Below are 17,090 nucleotides of genomic sequence, written 5' to 3' on the forward strand. Positions count from 1 at the left end.
AATGAAAAGGGGGAAAAGGTGGTAACTCATTTACAACTAGTAAATGATTTACTAGTATTTTATGGCATCCAAACGCAGTAAATCATTTACAACTTGCCTCATTTACCATCATCCAAATGATCCATTGCAAATAGACACAATTAACAGAACAAATATGACCCATTTCTTGCAAACTCCATATCTTTACAATCAAAGAGACAATAGGATGGCAGGCACACTAGACACGTTGGCATGCATGATCAGTACAATTGGTCACAGATGACTGTTTCCCTTCTCCCAAAATATCCATATTAAATTTCTAGAGTTTAAAAAGGTATACAAAAAATGTACTCAATTTCACATCCCTTGAAAAATATTTCTTTAAAAATAGATAAAATGAACGAAACAAAGACGACCCATTTCTTGCAAACTCCATTTCTTTACAATCAAATGAACCATGTGATGACGGGCACACTCAACACATTAGCACGAGTGATGGTTATAACTAGAGTACTATTTCTCTTCACCCAAAATATCCATATCAAATTTCTAAAAGTGTAAGAAAGGTACATTGAAAATTATTCAGATTCATAGTTGATCCAATAAAAAAAAAGCACAGATACTTCATCAGAAGCACACACAAAATCAACAGTACAAAGAAAATTAAAACAAAAACATAAAAAATTGCAGAGATCAATCCATCTAGAAACAAGAGAAAAAAACAAAAATCAGAAATAAAAACCCAAATAAAAATGATTTTTTTTTTCACATACGTGCACGTAAACGTCGCCAGGGATCTTCTCCACTAAAACCCGCCATCAAATAAAATTAAGATATTCATTTCTTTATTAGAAGTACTTTTTGTTCCTTTTTAATTCTTTTCCTGGTGGAATGTTTGTTTGAAGCTTGTAACTCTTATCAAGGTCGTGTTTGTTGTTGACCAGGAATTGTGGATCCTGTTTCACAAAATTTTTTTGAATCCCTTGCTACATGATTCTCTTCTTTACAAAGTTATGAACTATTTGTTTCTTGCTTTGTTAGTTTTTTTTTTCTTTTGTTTTCTTTTTTAATGGTAGTGGTGGATGGCACCACTGAGAAGTATGTAGAAATGAAAAAGAAAAGGATACACCTATTGAGTGAGGGGCACATCCACCTTATTCCCCGAAAGCTGTCACAAAATACCATGCAGCAGAATAAAAAATCTCAATGCAATGACTAATATCTTGAAAAAAATCTACGAACCTATTTTATTTGACATTCAAACTTCTTCAATTTGCACCATTAGCCTGCTGACATTAACAGATCAGCTAAAAAGAAAAACATGACGGCATAGTTTTGAAAAATTATAAAGCATGGGATGATATGTTATGCTTCTTTAACCTTGTAGTCATTTTTAAGATGAGAAAAAAGGAACCAAAGATGTAAGAAGTGTCTGAATCAAATTACAAATCCATGCAGCAGACTTATTCCCATTTGAATGTCTGAATGAATGATCAAAATTGAAATAGATAAGTCTTAATGTCAAGAACAGAGGATAGTCTGTGTATATGAGAGAGAGAGAGAGAGAAATACAAATGAAGATTTTTACAAGTAGAAATAAATTTGCACAAATGACCATGAAATTATAGCTAATAGATCAAGATATTATAATTCAACAATCAAGAAATTATCAAGTTATAAGATTGTGTGATTAACTACCTTGTGACAGTACCCATAGATCATCCCCAAAGACCTATGCATGAAAATTTTGGGTTGCTTCATAGATAGGACACCACAGTTCTAAGATCATCTTTCTGACATATAGATAAACAAACACATCAAAAACTTGAGCACATGTAAATACCACAAGATTAGGTGAGGTTGAGGATGAAGAAATTATTTTTTTTAAAAATTTTTAATAAACTAATGAAATGTTTATAAAGTGTCTACAACTAGATATAGAGATGATCGAGGGATATAGAAGTGGATTCCAAAAATGGAAAAATAAGCCATGCTGTACATTAAAACAGAGGAATCAAATTAGTAAGATCCTCAATTTCCAACACTTGCCTTGATTAGTTTCCAAAAAAACACTAGTCATTTCATCCTCTGCATCATTGATTTAAGCCATAGGAATATAAAAGAAAAAATAACCATTTCAGCTTTTTAAAAAAAGAGAGATAATCAACTAATGAATGCAATCATATTAAGTTATCAAGTTATCAAGCATGGGAAAGACAACTAACGATCACAAAATGCCTAATCATGATTTTTAGACTGAAGTATTAAGGATTGGTCGGATGATCGAAGCACAGCTAACCTTTCCTACAAAAGAAAATTATTAAGCCGATAAGAACAACTTAATAATAATCACATGCATTCATACACATTTAAGGCCATAAAATTACAGCCAAGCTATCCTACATAAGGAATCAAGAATGAAAACCATATATATCAAAAGGAGTAAACAAAAAAAAAAAAAAAAAAGCATCCCATCTACTGCTATAATCAAATTAAAAGCTTCACAATGAAGATGATTAGCAATCCCCCTGCTCCTCTAGGTACCCTCTAAACATATACTTTATGACCTGTTGGATTATTGGATCTTATCACATTAGAAAATGGTTCAAATCAACTAGAAACTAGGGGTTATCCTCAATATATGGAACTACCATGGAATGACAAAGAAAATACACGAAGTGTCTATATATGTACAACAATGCCCAAAAATAAAGAAAATGTATGAATCTGACCATAAATGAAATGAATAAACACAAATACTACAAATATACCTTATAATTATGAACTGTGGACCTTTCATGCTGTCCTTTACGTAGTGGCCCATAATTGAGACATTCTTTAAATCTGCAGGACCATACAGAACCAGGGTAAGATCATGGGAAAACAAAAGGGAAAAAACATGCAAAATTTATCAGAAGTTTCAGTATAAGTACCCAAAGTAGCATCAAGCTCATCCATCAAGCAGCATCAAGTTCACCCAAATTCTGGCTGTTGGGAAGGAAAAAAATCCATTATGCCAGTATAGCCATAGGATTTATTGAGAAATCATTTTTAATTAAAATTAAGAAAATTTATTAAAATATTATTATTTTTTTCAAAATTTCCCTTCAACCAACTATCAGTTGAGACTAATTTCCAAGTATTTAGGAGTATTTAAGGAAATGATCAACACATACACTCTAAATGTTATGTATTCAATTTTGAATATAGCTACAGTAGTTCAGTTAGATAGCGTATAGCTTAGGACCCTATATAAACGAAACCTACTATGTGTATTTCTTTTTTGAGATGTAATGACTTAAAAGTGTGTATTAAGGTCTTTTTTAATAATCACTAAGTTTCATTGAAAAATTCAACAATTCTCCCAATGTTTTCCCATGTTTCCCAAAAATGTGCAATAAATTACCCGATACAAACGATATATCCCGTGCGATAATCGATACATATTTGTATCCCAAGAATGCAATACTGATATTTCAAACACTGAAAATAACTTCATTTAATGGAAAATTTCATAAAGGAAATACACTGTCGTGCAAAGGTTAGAAAGTCGAACATGAAGTTTCAGCTTGAAATTGCGGTAATGACCGCTTTAGTTGAAGTAGGAATATACCAATATGTCCTTGAGGGGGGTGAATAGGACTTTTTAATATTTTATTACAATTTAAAATCCTATCACCCTAATCCTAAACACAAGCATACATTAGGATTACTAAAGAGTAACTCTACTAGCTTCCAAGCCCGGTAGAGGATCCAATCATAAAACCACTTTGAATGATAAACAAGAAACAAGTTGTAGTCTATGATGGATGTGACTATGTGTGAGATGTGATCTTAAATATGAAGGCATTTATGGAAATCACATAAGTAATGGAAGACAATATCAATCACAAACACAGTCATTTTTATAGTGGTTCGACTACTTGTCTACTCTACTCCCAGCTAATACACTTAACCCTTGAGTGTACCGGATTTCACTAAGGAGGTTTCATAATAGGTTCATCTCAAACCGGAAGTTTTAAATCAGGTTCACCTCTAACCAGTACAACCTACACCTAGGCTGACATAGCATGTCCACATGACATAGTTTATGCTCCTATGAGCAAGGGTCAACACATAACACCTGATTTTAGGCACACTAGTCAGGGATCCACTCAAGGAACCTCACAAGTTTATGCTCCCATGAGCAAGGGTCAACACAAAGCACCCAACTTTTAAACTACCCTGGTCAAGGACCTACTACCAGGACCTAAGAGTTTATGCTCTCCACAGAGCAAGGGTCAACACAAAGCACCCACCACGTATACTCCCGCCGGAGGCCTTACAAGGGGTGAGAAACACCTTAGACCCAATCCTACAGAAGAAATGATCACAAGGGTCCTCTGGACTCTAATGACTTACAGATAAGCAGATGAGTCCCTTTCAGTGCATTGTTGAAGATCTCCTTCTTTGATGAAGAATCTTTAGCTTCCTTGATCCACAACTCAGAAGATGTACCAATACATGGTGACGGGTTGGGTTAAGGTTATAATGGAATCCTACTCTATTGAATGTTTTCCTATAAGGGAGATAGAGCGATTCCAATCATCTATGCATTCAAGGCATCCCAGCTTAATGATTTTCCATTAAAGTGGTAGCTGGAGGATCCTTGAATGCGGAAGTTCATTCCCCAATCCATTCTATTGAATGTCAATGATGAGGGTGGATTAGAGGATGAATTCCCATGAGAGAAAAAAAAGGCCTAGGGTATATGATCTAGGGTTAAGCACACAAAAGCACTCTCTTTTTTTCTCTTTCCAACAACCAAGGGCAAGCTCTCATTAAATAGGCAGAAGGTTCCAACAGATATAAAATAGTCACATTTTTTATAGAGTTCGATATCATCAAGAAGGGTCAATATCATCGAGCGTATACTCTCAATAACATCAACTGGCCGCTCGATGACACGAACTCAAATGTCAAGCGCTTTTGAAACCTTTTGCCAGGTGGTCGAGAAAAATGAACATGGGTCGATGTCATCGGATTTTAAACTCCGATTTCATCGACACGAGGTTCAATTCCTCGACAGTTGAAAATGAGAGAGACTTGCCTTTGAAATATTTCAGGTTAAAAGAATGATCGAGGTACACTCGATATTATCAAAATTTGAATTTTGATGATATCGATAGACTTGTCGATGCATCGATAAATCCAAAGGATTTTCCAGTTTAAGCTTGCTGGACAGTTTATGTCCATTCTCGATGCAATCGACCCAGAGTCGATATTATCGAAATTTAAATATCGATTCTATCGAGTGACCCTCGATCCAAGATAAAACAACCTGAAAATATTGTTGGATAACAAAGTGTCCAATCTGATATCATCGAAGGGCTTCCGATATCATCAAAATTTGAATTCTAAGGATATCGAGGAGTACTTTAATATATCGAATATTTCATGATTTGCCTTAGCAGAACTTTGGACACAACATATATGATGTTAATTTTATCGAGTCAACTTCGATAGACTCGAGATTTAAATTTCGATGATATCGATATGGCTATCAATACATCGATAATTCCATCCAGAGGTATATGCGGTTGTTGGATATCTTATGTCCTCATTTTGATATTATCGAGTGAGTTTTGAGGACATCGACAACACTGTTCGATTACATCGATCAGTTTATCGATAAATTGACAGAGGTAGAAAACTTAGAGATTTTTTTAAAGTCTGAAAAAAGTTTTCTAACTTAAAAACCCTATGATATTCTAATCAATTTTAAGGGTTTTAATTACCTGGTGTTTTGGGACATGGGATGTGAGGCTAAGATTTACCTGTGGCGAGTTCAGGCCCACATCCAGTTGAGGCAGATGGTTGATTGATCTTCCTATGGAGCTTCTCTATCTAGCCAACTCAACACTCACGCTAATTGACAAACTAGGGCACTTTCACAGCTGTTATTGGCACCAATTCAGATTATTTGTGGCATCTATTTGGCTTCTGAACAGTCCAGTCCTAAAAATTCTTTTTGTCACAATTGCTTTTCTATATATTTCTCATTCATGATTTACAAAGGAATTGTATACATTTATAGAGAGAATTGCTATGCTATTCTTAGCTATACAGATTATGCTATACAAATTTTCAGGACTAGAATCTCTTTGATTTGATTTATTCCTATAATCTCTTAATTGACAACTCACGCCAACACTCTCCCTCAAGTGGAAGCATCCAAATTTTCAATGCGTAACTTGTCTAGTGAGTTGTAAAACTCTTTTCTTAATACGGCCTTTGTAAGAATATCCACCAGTTGATCTTCAGACTTCATGAATGGAAACCGAATTATTTTAGCTTTGAGATTTTCTTTAATAAAATGTCTGTCAATCTCCACGTGTTTAGTACGATCATGCTGGATAGGATTGTGAGCAATTGTGATAGATGCCTTGTTATCGCAGAAAAGGTCCATCTCGGATGTAGGAGCAAATCCAATTTCCGTTAGAAGTCTTCTGAGCCATAGAAGTTCACAGAGTCCTTTAGCCATTCCATAGAACTCTGCTTTCGCACTTGATAATGCCACCACTTTTTGCTTCTTACTCCTCCATGTAACAAGATTCCCCCCAACAAACATGAAATAGCTAGAGGTGGATCTTTTGTCTGTGGTGTTCCTCGCCCAATCTGCGCCTGTATAACCATTAACTCTGAGATGGTTATTTTTTGAAAACATAAGCCCTTTTCAGGGGGAGGATTTTAAGTATTGCAAAATCCAGACCACTGCTTTCATATGATCCTTACTAGGTTGGTGCATAAATTGACTTACAACACTTACTGCAGAAGCAATATCAAGGCAGGCATGTGAGAGGTAAATTAGTTTCACAACTAACCTCCGGTATCTTCCTTTGTCTGTTGGCATTTGGCTTGGATATTCTCTAAGCTTGTGATTCTAAATAATTGGAGTGTCTGCTAGCTTACAATCCAACATTCCAACATTGCATAGTAAATCTAATATATATTTTTGCTGGGAAAGAAATATACCTTGTTTTGATCTAGCCACCTCTATTCCCAGAAAATATTTAAGTCCTCCCAAATTTTTTATCTCAAATTTGGTTGCCAATTGTTTCTGAAGCTTAGCGATTTTCTTTGTATCATCCCCTGTGATGATCATATCATTGAAATATACGATTAAAGTTGTTACCTTGCCCTATTGGTGCTTCAGAAATAATGTATGATCCGAATTACTTTGACAGAAGCCATACTTCTTCATTACTTGACTGAACTGTCCAAACCATGCTCGAGGTGATTATTTCAGTCCATACAGTGCACGTTGCAATTTGCACACAACTTTAGTTTTTGAAGATGTTGTGTAGCCTGGAGGAGTATCCATGTAGACTTCCTCTTCATGGTCACCATGAAGAAATGTGTTCTTTACATCAAGCTGATGCAATGGTCAATCCAGGTTGACTGCGAGAGATAGCAGAACCCTAACTGTATTTAATTTAACTACCGGTGAAAATATTTCTAGATAATCTACACCATATGTCTGAGTGTATCCTTTTGCAACTAGCCTTGCCTTGTATCGTTCTATAGAGCCATCTGCCTTATGTTTAACAAAGAAGACCCACCTGCACCTGACTATCTTCTTCCCTTGGGGTAGTGGAACCAAGGTCCATGTTTGATTTTTTAGTAGTGCCCCCATTTATTCCTCCATTGCTTTGGTCCACTTGGGATCCATTAATGCTTCCTGAACTGTAGTGGGAATATGACATGTGAAAATCTCATGTGAGAATGTCTTGAGAGGCTCAAGTAAATTTTCGGTGGAAACATAGTTGGCAATTAGATACCTCGCCCTTCTTTCCTCAATGTTTAGAGAATATCTATTTGGTGGCTTGCCCCGGTTATACCTAAAAGGTAAGTTATACCCAGCGAAAGTATCTATGTTATTTATAAATGCGGGTGTTCCAATATTACTTACCTCAGGAATATTCTCAGGAGATGGACCTGCAGGTACTAATAGACAGGGGGATTCTGGTGCTTCTTGTGATGGTGTAGGCTCAGTTTTCGGAGGTCCTCTATATTCAGAGGATATGTCTGGCCCTAAAGATGTATCCGTTGATTCCTCGCCAATTATTGATATATTATTTCGATCTTCAAGCCATTCCACTTCAACTCTTCATCTCCCCCTGAAATGGAGGCCGAGGAAGGGTAGAAGGATGCAGATTCCAGAAAAGTGACATCCATAGTCACATAGGTACGCTGAGCAGTAGGGTCATAGCAGCGGTAGCCTTTTTGATGCACAACATAGCCTAAGAAGAGGCATTGAAGAGCACACGGGTCAAGTTTGGTGCACTAGTTCTTAGGAAGGTGTACATAGGCCACACATCCAAATATGCGAGGAGGGAGCATTAGGGTTGTAGGTAGAGAGACCAAGGCTTCTAGGGACTGTAATGGAGTTTAAAATTTTAAGATTTTTAAGGGAAGGAAGTTGATCAAATGGACAGCAGTAGTAACAACATCGGGCCAATGTTGGGTGGGGACAAATGCACCGAGGAGGAGAGCCCAGGCAATCTCAAGAATATGGTGATTTTTTTGTTTAGTGACCCCATTTTGTTGTGGGGTCTGAGGACATGAGGTCTCGTGGATAAGGCCATGATGTTAGAAATATGCATGAAAGTGGTAATTAACATATTTGCCACCATTATCAGAACGGAGAATCTGGATCTGAGCGGAAAGCTGGGTCTTAATCATAGCATGAAAAGATTGAAAAAACTTCATCCTTATGTTTCAACAAGTATAGCCAAGTCATGCGGGTGCAGTCATCAACAAATATCACAAACCAGTGTATACTAGAGACAATAGATAAGGGAGATGGTCCCCATACATCCGAATGGATTAAAGCGAAAGGGGTATCACTTTTATTCATGCTTAATAGATAAGTAGCCCTATGACTCTTGGCTAAAATACAAGTATCACAAGTAAATTCAGAGGTCTCAACATTGGAAAATAAATCAGGAAACAAATGTCGTAGATACCCGAATGATGGGTGTCCCAAATGATGATGCCACAACCAAATCTGTCGAGTATTGGAGCCAGGCGAAGAAGATGCGTGATGTGCTTGACCCGAATTGAAATCTTCCATGTACTATAATCCCCCTTCTTAGTACCACACCTAATTATCTCCTTGGTGAGAATATCCTGAATAAGATAAAAATCAGAAAGCATTAACACCACACAATGTAGCTCTATAGTAATTTGGCTAACAGACAATAACTTGTGGGACAAGGAGGGAACAAGTATGGGATAAATGAAGAGAGGGTGATAAGGTCATAGATCCAGCCCCTGTGACTGGTGAGATCACCCCCATTGGCATTTACAATGCTAGTGCATCGTGGAGATGAGTGGTAAGAGAGATCCGCGAGATCAAAAGTCATATGGTCCGTGGCTCCAGAGTCGAGAAGCCAATCACCACGGTCGACATCTTGGTGATGACTCAGCAAGGTGTGACAGAGATTACCTTGATCCACAAGGGAGAAGTCCTATTGGGAGGGGATGGTGGGTGGGATTAGAGAGAGATAAGGTTCGGCTGCTGCTACAGCAGCCTTGCCCGTGCCTTCAGCCGTACTAGCAGTATCTCATTTTTTCTTAGCTTGGAGTTCGTGCCACCAATCAGGGTATCCATGCAACTGGAAACAATTGTCACATATGTGCTTCATATTACCACAATGAGAACATTTGAGACTGTTAGATGAGGATCAGCCTTTAGAGACAGATTTTCCATGATGCTGGGGAGTCGATCCAGAGAACCCAAGCTTAAGGCCTCTCGAAGCAACCACATCTCCTGGAGGTTCATGATCACAAGCGTTCATCACCACCTAGCGAAGGGCCTCTCTATGGACATGAGCATAAGCTTGCTCCATGGTGGGAAATGGGTGTAGTTGCAACACGTCACTGCGGATGTTATCCAGCTTATCATCAAGGCCATCCAAGAAGACATATAGTCAATCTTCTTGGAGGAGATTATTTTACCTTTGAATGTCAATAGGGCACTCCATTGGATTTGGAAGTCGAAAATCAATCTCACGCCAAAGACCTTGCAAGTTAGTGTAATATTTTTCTAGGGATCCACCTGCTTGGCAGAGACGTGAGACATGGCGCCGGAGATCATAAACCTGGGATGTATCACCACCATCAAAATAGGTGGTGGCCGCAAAGTCCCACACCTATTTAGCCATGGGAAAGCAAATAAAATTTCCGATTAAATTCAAATCCATGGAGTTGATTAGCCATCCTTTGACAACGGCGTTGTCAGTGCGCCATTTGTGGAAGGACGGATTGGTAGGAGATGGTGGGGTCAGTTCACCATTGATGTAGCCTAACTTTTCTTTGCCGGGGATGTACATCTCGACAACTTGGGACCATAAGCCATAGTTGGAACCATCCAACTTGATGCCAATTAGTAGAGCCATGGGTTTAGAGGTCATGGTTGGGGCTTGAGCTTTGGACAGAGCTTCAACCATCTTGGAGGTGAATAATTCAGAAAGAATCTAGTCGGTGGGAGATTCATCCGTCTGGGTTGGGGTTACGTTGGATGCCATAAAAGAGGGTGGTGAGTGGAAGGAGGTTTAGAAGTTAGTAATGGATGGGCATGAACAGGGGCCAGATCGTGACTGGCTCTGATACCAGTCACAATTGCTTTTCAGTATATTTCTCATTCATGATTTACAAAGGAATTGTACACATTTATAAAGAGATTTGCTACGCTATTCTTAGCCATACAGATTTTCAGGACTAGAATCTCTTTGATTTGATTTATTCCTATAATCTCTTAATTGACAACTCATGCCAACACTTATAACTTTCATTACGACGACTCTTGTTTGCCCCACTTTAAAACCCTGGAGCAGCAAAAAGACAAGTGTTTCTCATTCTATTGTTGTAGTTGAGTACTACTGAATAATTTATGTGGAAGTGTCAATTGGAAAAGTTAGACAGTGTAAACAAACTTTAATGAATTGTATTGTAATAATTAGAGTGTCCTCACATGACTGTCCATCCTCTGCTCTACTAAAGAAACAAACACGTATGTTGACTGTAACTCAATGGGAAACACATAAATGGAGAAGCAGAACCAGGACCCCAGTAGTTTGAAGCAGGGGCCTAGTAGATAACAAATTATCAATATAAAAGCTCTTTAGCATTGTCACATCCCAAACCTAGAAATCGGGCTCACAAAATTTTCGATTGCCGAATCCAGTGCCGACAGCCTCCGTAGTACCCCATTCTCGGCTCCTAATGCGCATACGCCAAATTCTGATCTTGGGATCTTACAAGGAGGATTTTTCAATGTACATTTATCTCGTAAGAAGCATAACTACAAGTTTACCCAAATCACAAAGGCAACATCATCATCACATATCCATTAATATAAACATTTGAATACAATGCAGGAAGAAAAATACATATGTCAAAATCAAATCTCCAAAAGACCACTACACGCTCCAAGATCAATGTTGCTGCAACCTAACGCCACCTACACACATCTATCTTGCATAAGCTTATAGGAAGCTTAGAGGGTAGTAAAAGTGTGTACGATGCACGTGCCAGGCATATAGATATCAAAGTAAGTGGAAATACTGTAAATCCATAAATCGCACAATATCAGAGTAATGCGGAAACATACTGGTAAGTCCATAAATACTATCAGCCTTATCCAGGCTATGCGATGCAAAAACATAATAAGCCAATATCATATATTAAGGAAGCAATGTAGATTAGTTATGCAATACGGAGACATAGTGAGCCAAATAACAGATACCGAGTCCATGAATACCGTCAACCTTAATCAGGTTATGCAATACAGAAGCATAGTAAACCAAATGCTATGTGCTGAGGATGTAATGCAATATGCAATGTGAATGAAATGACCAAGCTGGAGTGTGAAGTTGGGATGATAGTACATAGTATCGCAGGCTACGAGGTCCACCATAAGGGACTTCTATACAAACTAGTCTCATACCTAAATTTGGATAGTCAGACTCAATATGGTAAACTCCTGGTCTCAGGTTAGTCGTACACCCCAACCGAAATCCTGGCCATTGCAAAGGTACATGTAACAAATAGTTACGCACCACCTACCCAAGTGGATAGTGAATGAATGAATGAATGAATGAGTATGCAACTCCTACTCAATAAGTTCACATATCAATATTGTACATCTCTAGGATCATCACCGAGGTCTAGTACACTCTATATGCAATCGCCGAAGCACAAACATGCAAGTGGAAGAGACCTCACTATCCACCTGACCAGTAGTCAGCCAATATCTACTCTGCACGTCGATAGCGAACCCAATTACGAGCTGGTCAAACTCAGCCTAGTTATGCCCACTACCCTCGGGTGGGTAAGGCCACAACCCCTTCCTAACCAACCACGACACAGTGGGAGACGCGGCCTACTAGTATTCGGCACTCGGGCGTTCATGTATCCAATTGGTCTAGACGTTGGGGCGTCTCCTGGCCATGGAGGTTTAGGGATTTTTGCCCAGGGACATCTATGGTGCCCGTATGCTAGAACTAAATATTTTCAGTGTCCCATCTGGCCATCCACGATATGCCTGTGGAGGCCACGACCCTAATATTGCTAGGGTGTACAGTAGTCATATCCCAAAATATGAGATGCATGAGTCACATAGTCCAATCATGCATCAATCCTGCGCATACCATGCGCTCATGTGGGGCAACTCCGTCTCTCAGGGAGTCCCATAAACAACCCGCCCTATGGCACATGCAATGGTCAATCACATCCCATAACAAACATGCAGATAATGTGTATGGGCATGTATCATGGTGCTATGTTGTCACATACTCATAATCGGTATCGACAATCGGCACCGATAATCAGTATCGACAATCAGCACCGATAATTAGCACAATAATTGGCCTCGATAATCAGCATCGGCCTCGACAATCAGAATTAACCTCGACAATCAGAATCAGCCTCGATAATCGGAATCAGCCTCGATAATCGGCCTAATAAAGGGCCTAAGGGAAGGTCACAATGTAGACATTCAACCATCATCGCTCATCAATGTGGACATTTAACCAACATTTCTCCCAAGGAGTGGCCCACATAGAGCCAAACATATAGTGGGCTCATGGTCTCACACAATGGCCTAATATACATCACCATGGGCCTATCTCAAGGGCTTAATACACATCATGATGGGACTCACTCATGGGCTACATATGCATTATAAATACGGGCCGCATATACATCACAATGGGCCATAATACATGGGCTTCAAACACATCACAATGGGACACAACCTATGGACCCCAAATACATCACAATGGGACACAACCTATGGACCCCAAATACATCACAATGGGCCACAAACCATGGGCCCCGAATACATCACAATGGGCCTCTCTTACGGGCCCAATACACATCACATCAAGGTGGGATCCATACACTATATTATATCTACACCATTCATCTATTTTTAAAGATCATTTTAGAGCATTACCCAATCATATCAAAAGATCAACTGGACCATACCACAAATAACAGTGGAGATAATGATTTTCACCCTTAGAATTACCAGGGCCCACCATAACATTTATTTTCCATCCAATCTATTCATATGGTCACAAAGACCTAAATCAAGAGGGAAAACAAATTTCACATTGATCCAGAACATCTGTGACCCCAAATGGTTCAATGGTAAACATTTAATACCCCACTAATTTGCAGTGTGGTCCACCTGATAGACGGTTGTCTTACTTTTAGTCTCAAGCCTTAAGACGAGCTCGTATAGTGGATGGATGGTTTGGATCTAACACATAACTCATGATTAGGCCCACACACGTTGACTTCACTACAGCAGCTATGTAGCTGGTGTGACCCAGCAGATGGACAGTTGGATGAAACACATCCATCAAGGTGGGCCCGACAGATGGATGGCGTTGACATAAAATTCATACATCATGGTATGCCCCATGCAGTAGCATCCAAACGGATGATGTAGATAAAATAAATACATTACTGTGGTCCCCACCATCCAGATGGATGGTGGGAATAAGATACATACATCATGGTGGGTCACGCCATCCTACGTGCAGGGATGGTGTGGATGTGATCAAACCCACAGAACTTGCTGATTCAATACATCAACTATATAGCGGGAGTGAGGTACTCCAGCTAATCAGCTTCCCAGATGGGTGGGTCCCACATGGGGCCCACCATAATATATTATATATGATAATATATATATATATATATATGTATAGTTATCATTATATATATATATATGTATATATATTTATGGATCAACAGTGTCCAGCATCCAGTGATGGACGGCTAGATGAAATACATGCATCGAGTGGCCCACCGTCCATGGATTGGACGATGTAGATGTAATGCATCATGACAAGGTGGGCCCCACACACGACTACAACGGCTAAATAGCTGGTTTGCACCAGCCAACCACGTCTGGATGAATGGACGGTTAGGATACAATACATGTATCAGGTGGTACCACCGTCCATGGATTGGACGGTGTAGATTTATATATATCAAGGTGGGCTCCACCGTCGAAGGGTCTAGACGGTGGATGGTATGAATGAGACACATACTTCATAGGTGAGTCCACACGTGTGACCCACCACAGCTTTGGAAACAAGCTGATATTTGTGATTTTCCTTCATCAAGGCCTGTCCCTATAGACAGGCTGCAGGGTGGGCCCCACAAGTGGACAGTGGTGTGGTCCACTAAATGGACAACAAGGATAAAATATGCAAACCATCGGGTGAGTCATCAACAATGAAAGAGAGAGATAAAGAGAGAGAGAGAAACGGTGAGATGGAGGGTCCCTGCCACTATGGGTCCCTCATAAGATCACAACACGTACATCAAATCGGGTCACATCAAAAGTGGGCCATTAAATTGAAAATCAACGGTAGATCACCCATCTTTGGATCTCCTATCCCTTCTTCCACCAATGCATCCTAGAGCTCCATGGAATGCATTTCAACGGTCGAGATGAAGCTTGGAGGGTGGGATTGGATGGTAGGAAGGTGGGCCACACTAGCTCTCTCTCATGGAAATAGCTTGGACAGTTGCTCTTGTGAAGCTTGGGAGAAAAATGAGAGAGAGAGGTGATGTAAGAGATGAGTGTGATGGGTAAGGGATGGGTGAAAGGTGATGGATGTACTTGACATAGTTGACTTTGGGTATGGGTATTGTACTTGGGGATGGGTGTGAGTGATGGGAGTTATGGGGTATGTGCTTGACATTTGATGGGATATTCTTTTAGGATTTGCAATGCACGGCATTTTTCTCGAATTGAATGCGGGTCCACATCTCCTGGCCTAGGTATTGCCTCGGTGCGCGAGACGCGTGTCGGAACTAAGACGGCGGCGCGGTCACAAGGATACAAGTCTCGGGTTGAGCTGACTTTGGAATATGGGACATGACTTAGGGCTACGCATAAATGTCGATTACAGGTCGCGGGTTGTCGGAATTCGATCGAGAGGACCGTGGAAGCATACGGAATAGTACGGTTTAGGATACGGGCCTTATTGGCATGGAGAATTTTTAGCATTTTAATGGAAGCTGAGAATAATGAATTTACATCCTCCAACCAACAATAAATAAAATGTGAAGTTCTGCATTATGTAAACTTCGATACTAGTTGTCTATGGGCATTCATGTTAAAGTATCGTAACTCATAAGTTGTAAGCTTTTGTGTATCATTTCTATTTGATTCGGTCCATTACGACACACTTGGTTAGTGGATATGGAATTAGTTTTGTAGTCTAGATAAATGCCATTTCTATAAAATGTGAAATTTCAAGCATATCAAGATAATTTCCAAAAAGTAGACACCACATCACAAAAGTCATACCTGGTCTGCCACTGCATATAAAATTGCAATGATGCATGGAAGACAACAGTAAACAGCAATACCAATGACACCCGCCAGAGCAACACAAAAAACAACAAAGAACATGTTAAATGCTAGAAAAACTATACAGAATCTACAAAACAAAAGCATGGAGGTATTAGTTAATGAGTATCAAGTGTGAGCATGCGCTTCAAGCCCAAACCACAACAAGAGTAAGTTGCATATATCAGTAAAGTTGAGGTGTATCACAGGTCAAAGTTTGGCCACTAGGAGATACCCAGTAGAATCCAATGATCCACCATATGAATGAAAACATTGTATTTGCAGACCCCAGATGCTTTGCAACACTGGCACAAGAATGATGGTGAGCAAATACAGTAAGTGAGGCAATATTATAAATAGGGTTGGTACCTCCCACTTAATCAAGGTATTCAAAAATGGTTACATGGTTAAGATGTGAAGCCACATCTGGGACCGTCCTCGACTCGTCGTGAGCCATGCTCGACCGGTCGTAGGATCCGGCTCAACCGGTCGTGGACCGGCTCGACTCAAAGTCCAGCGAGCAATGTTTTGATCCTGAGGTGTTCGACCAGTTGTGGCCCATTCACGACCGGTCGTGGGGTCCTCTCGACCGGTCGTGCAGGCTGAACAACCAGTCAAGGTTACGCAAATTTGTTCCGTGATTTTGCACAGATTTCGTGTCGCAAGTCCTTTCACAACTGGGATGCGGAAAGGGGAGTTTCCAAAACTATAAACAGGGGTTCCTAGGTTTTTTATAGAGAGAAAAAGTAAGGGAAAATTATTCTAAGGTGTGGGAAAAGGGTTTTTCTATGTGCTTCCAAGGGAGAGGTTAGTACATTGCTTTGTAATCTTCGTTCCTCATAGTGGAAGTTTGCATCCGTGGTTTTTTACCCTAGTTTGGGATTTTTCCACGTATATCTTGTCTTGTGGTTTGTTTTGAATACTTTGATCTATTTCTAGTTTATATTTCTTCCTATTTATCATTTGTAGGTAAGGCCTGAGATTGGATCTAGGCTCACTGCGTTGTTGGCATGCTGCGCAACAACTGGTATTAGAGCTATTGGTTTAGTTCTATTAGGAGCGATGATGGAAGAAAGGAAAACTAGAATTGAGAAGTTTGATGGTTCAAACTTTGCCTTCTGGAAGATGCAGATGGAAGATTATCTATATCAGAAGGACTTCTATATTCCTCTAGGAGGAAAAGAGAAGA

The 17,090-nt window shown here is 39.5% G+C and overlaps 1 long non-coding RNA gene across 1 annotated transcript; it reads right to left on the reverse strand.

The window, feature by feature from the left end:
• Positions 1-1,020: 1,020 nt before the first annotated feature.
• LOC131229685 (uncharacterized) lies at positions 1,021-15,999 on the reverse strand. Its single transcript, XR_009163540.1, has 2 exons — positions 15,860-15,999; positions 1,021-1,772 (listed from the first exon to the last, which is right to left on the reverse strand). It is a non-coding gene; the product is annotated as an uncharacterized LOC131229685 (long non-coding RNA).
• Positions 16,000-17,090: the final 1,091 nt, after the last annotated feature.

The sequence above is a fragment of the Magnolia sinica genome, chromosome 16, assembly GCF_029962835.1.
Source record: "Magnolia sinica isolate HGM2019 chromosome 16, MsV1, whole genome shotgun sequence".
NCBI classification, from domain to species: domain Eukaryota; kingdom Viridiplantae; phylum Streptophyta; class Magnoliopsida; order Magnoliales; family Magnoliaceae; genus Magnolia; species Magnolia sinica.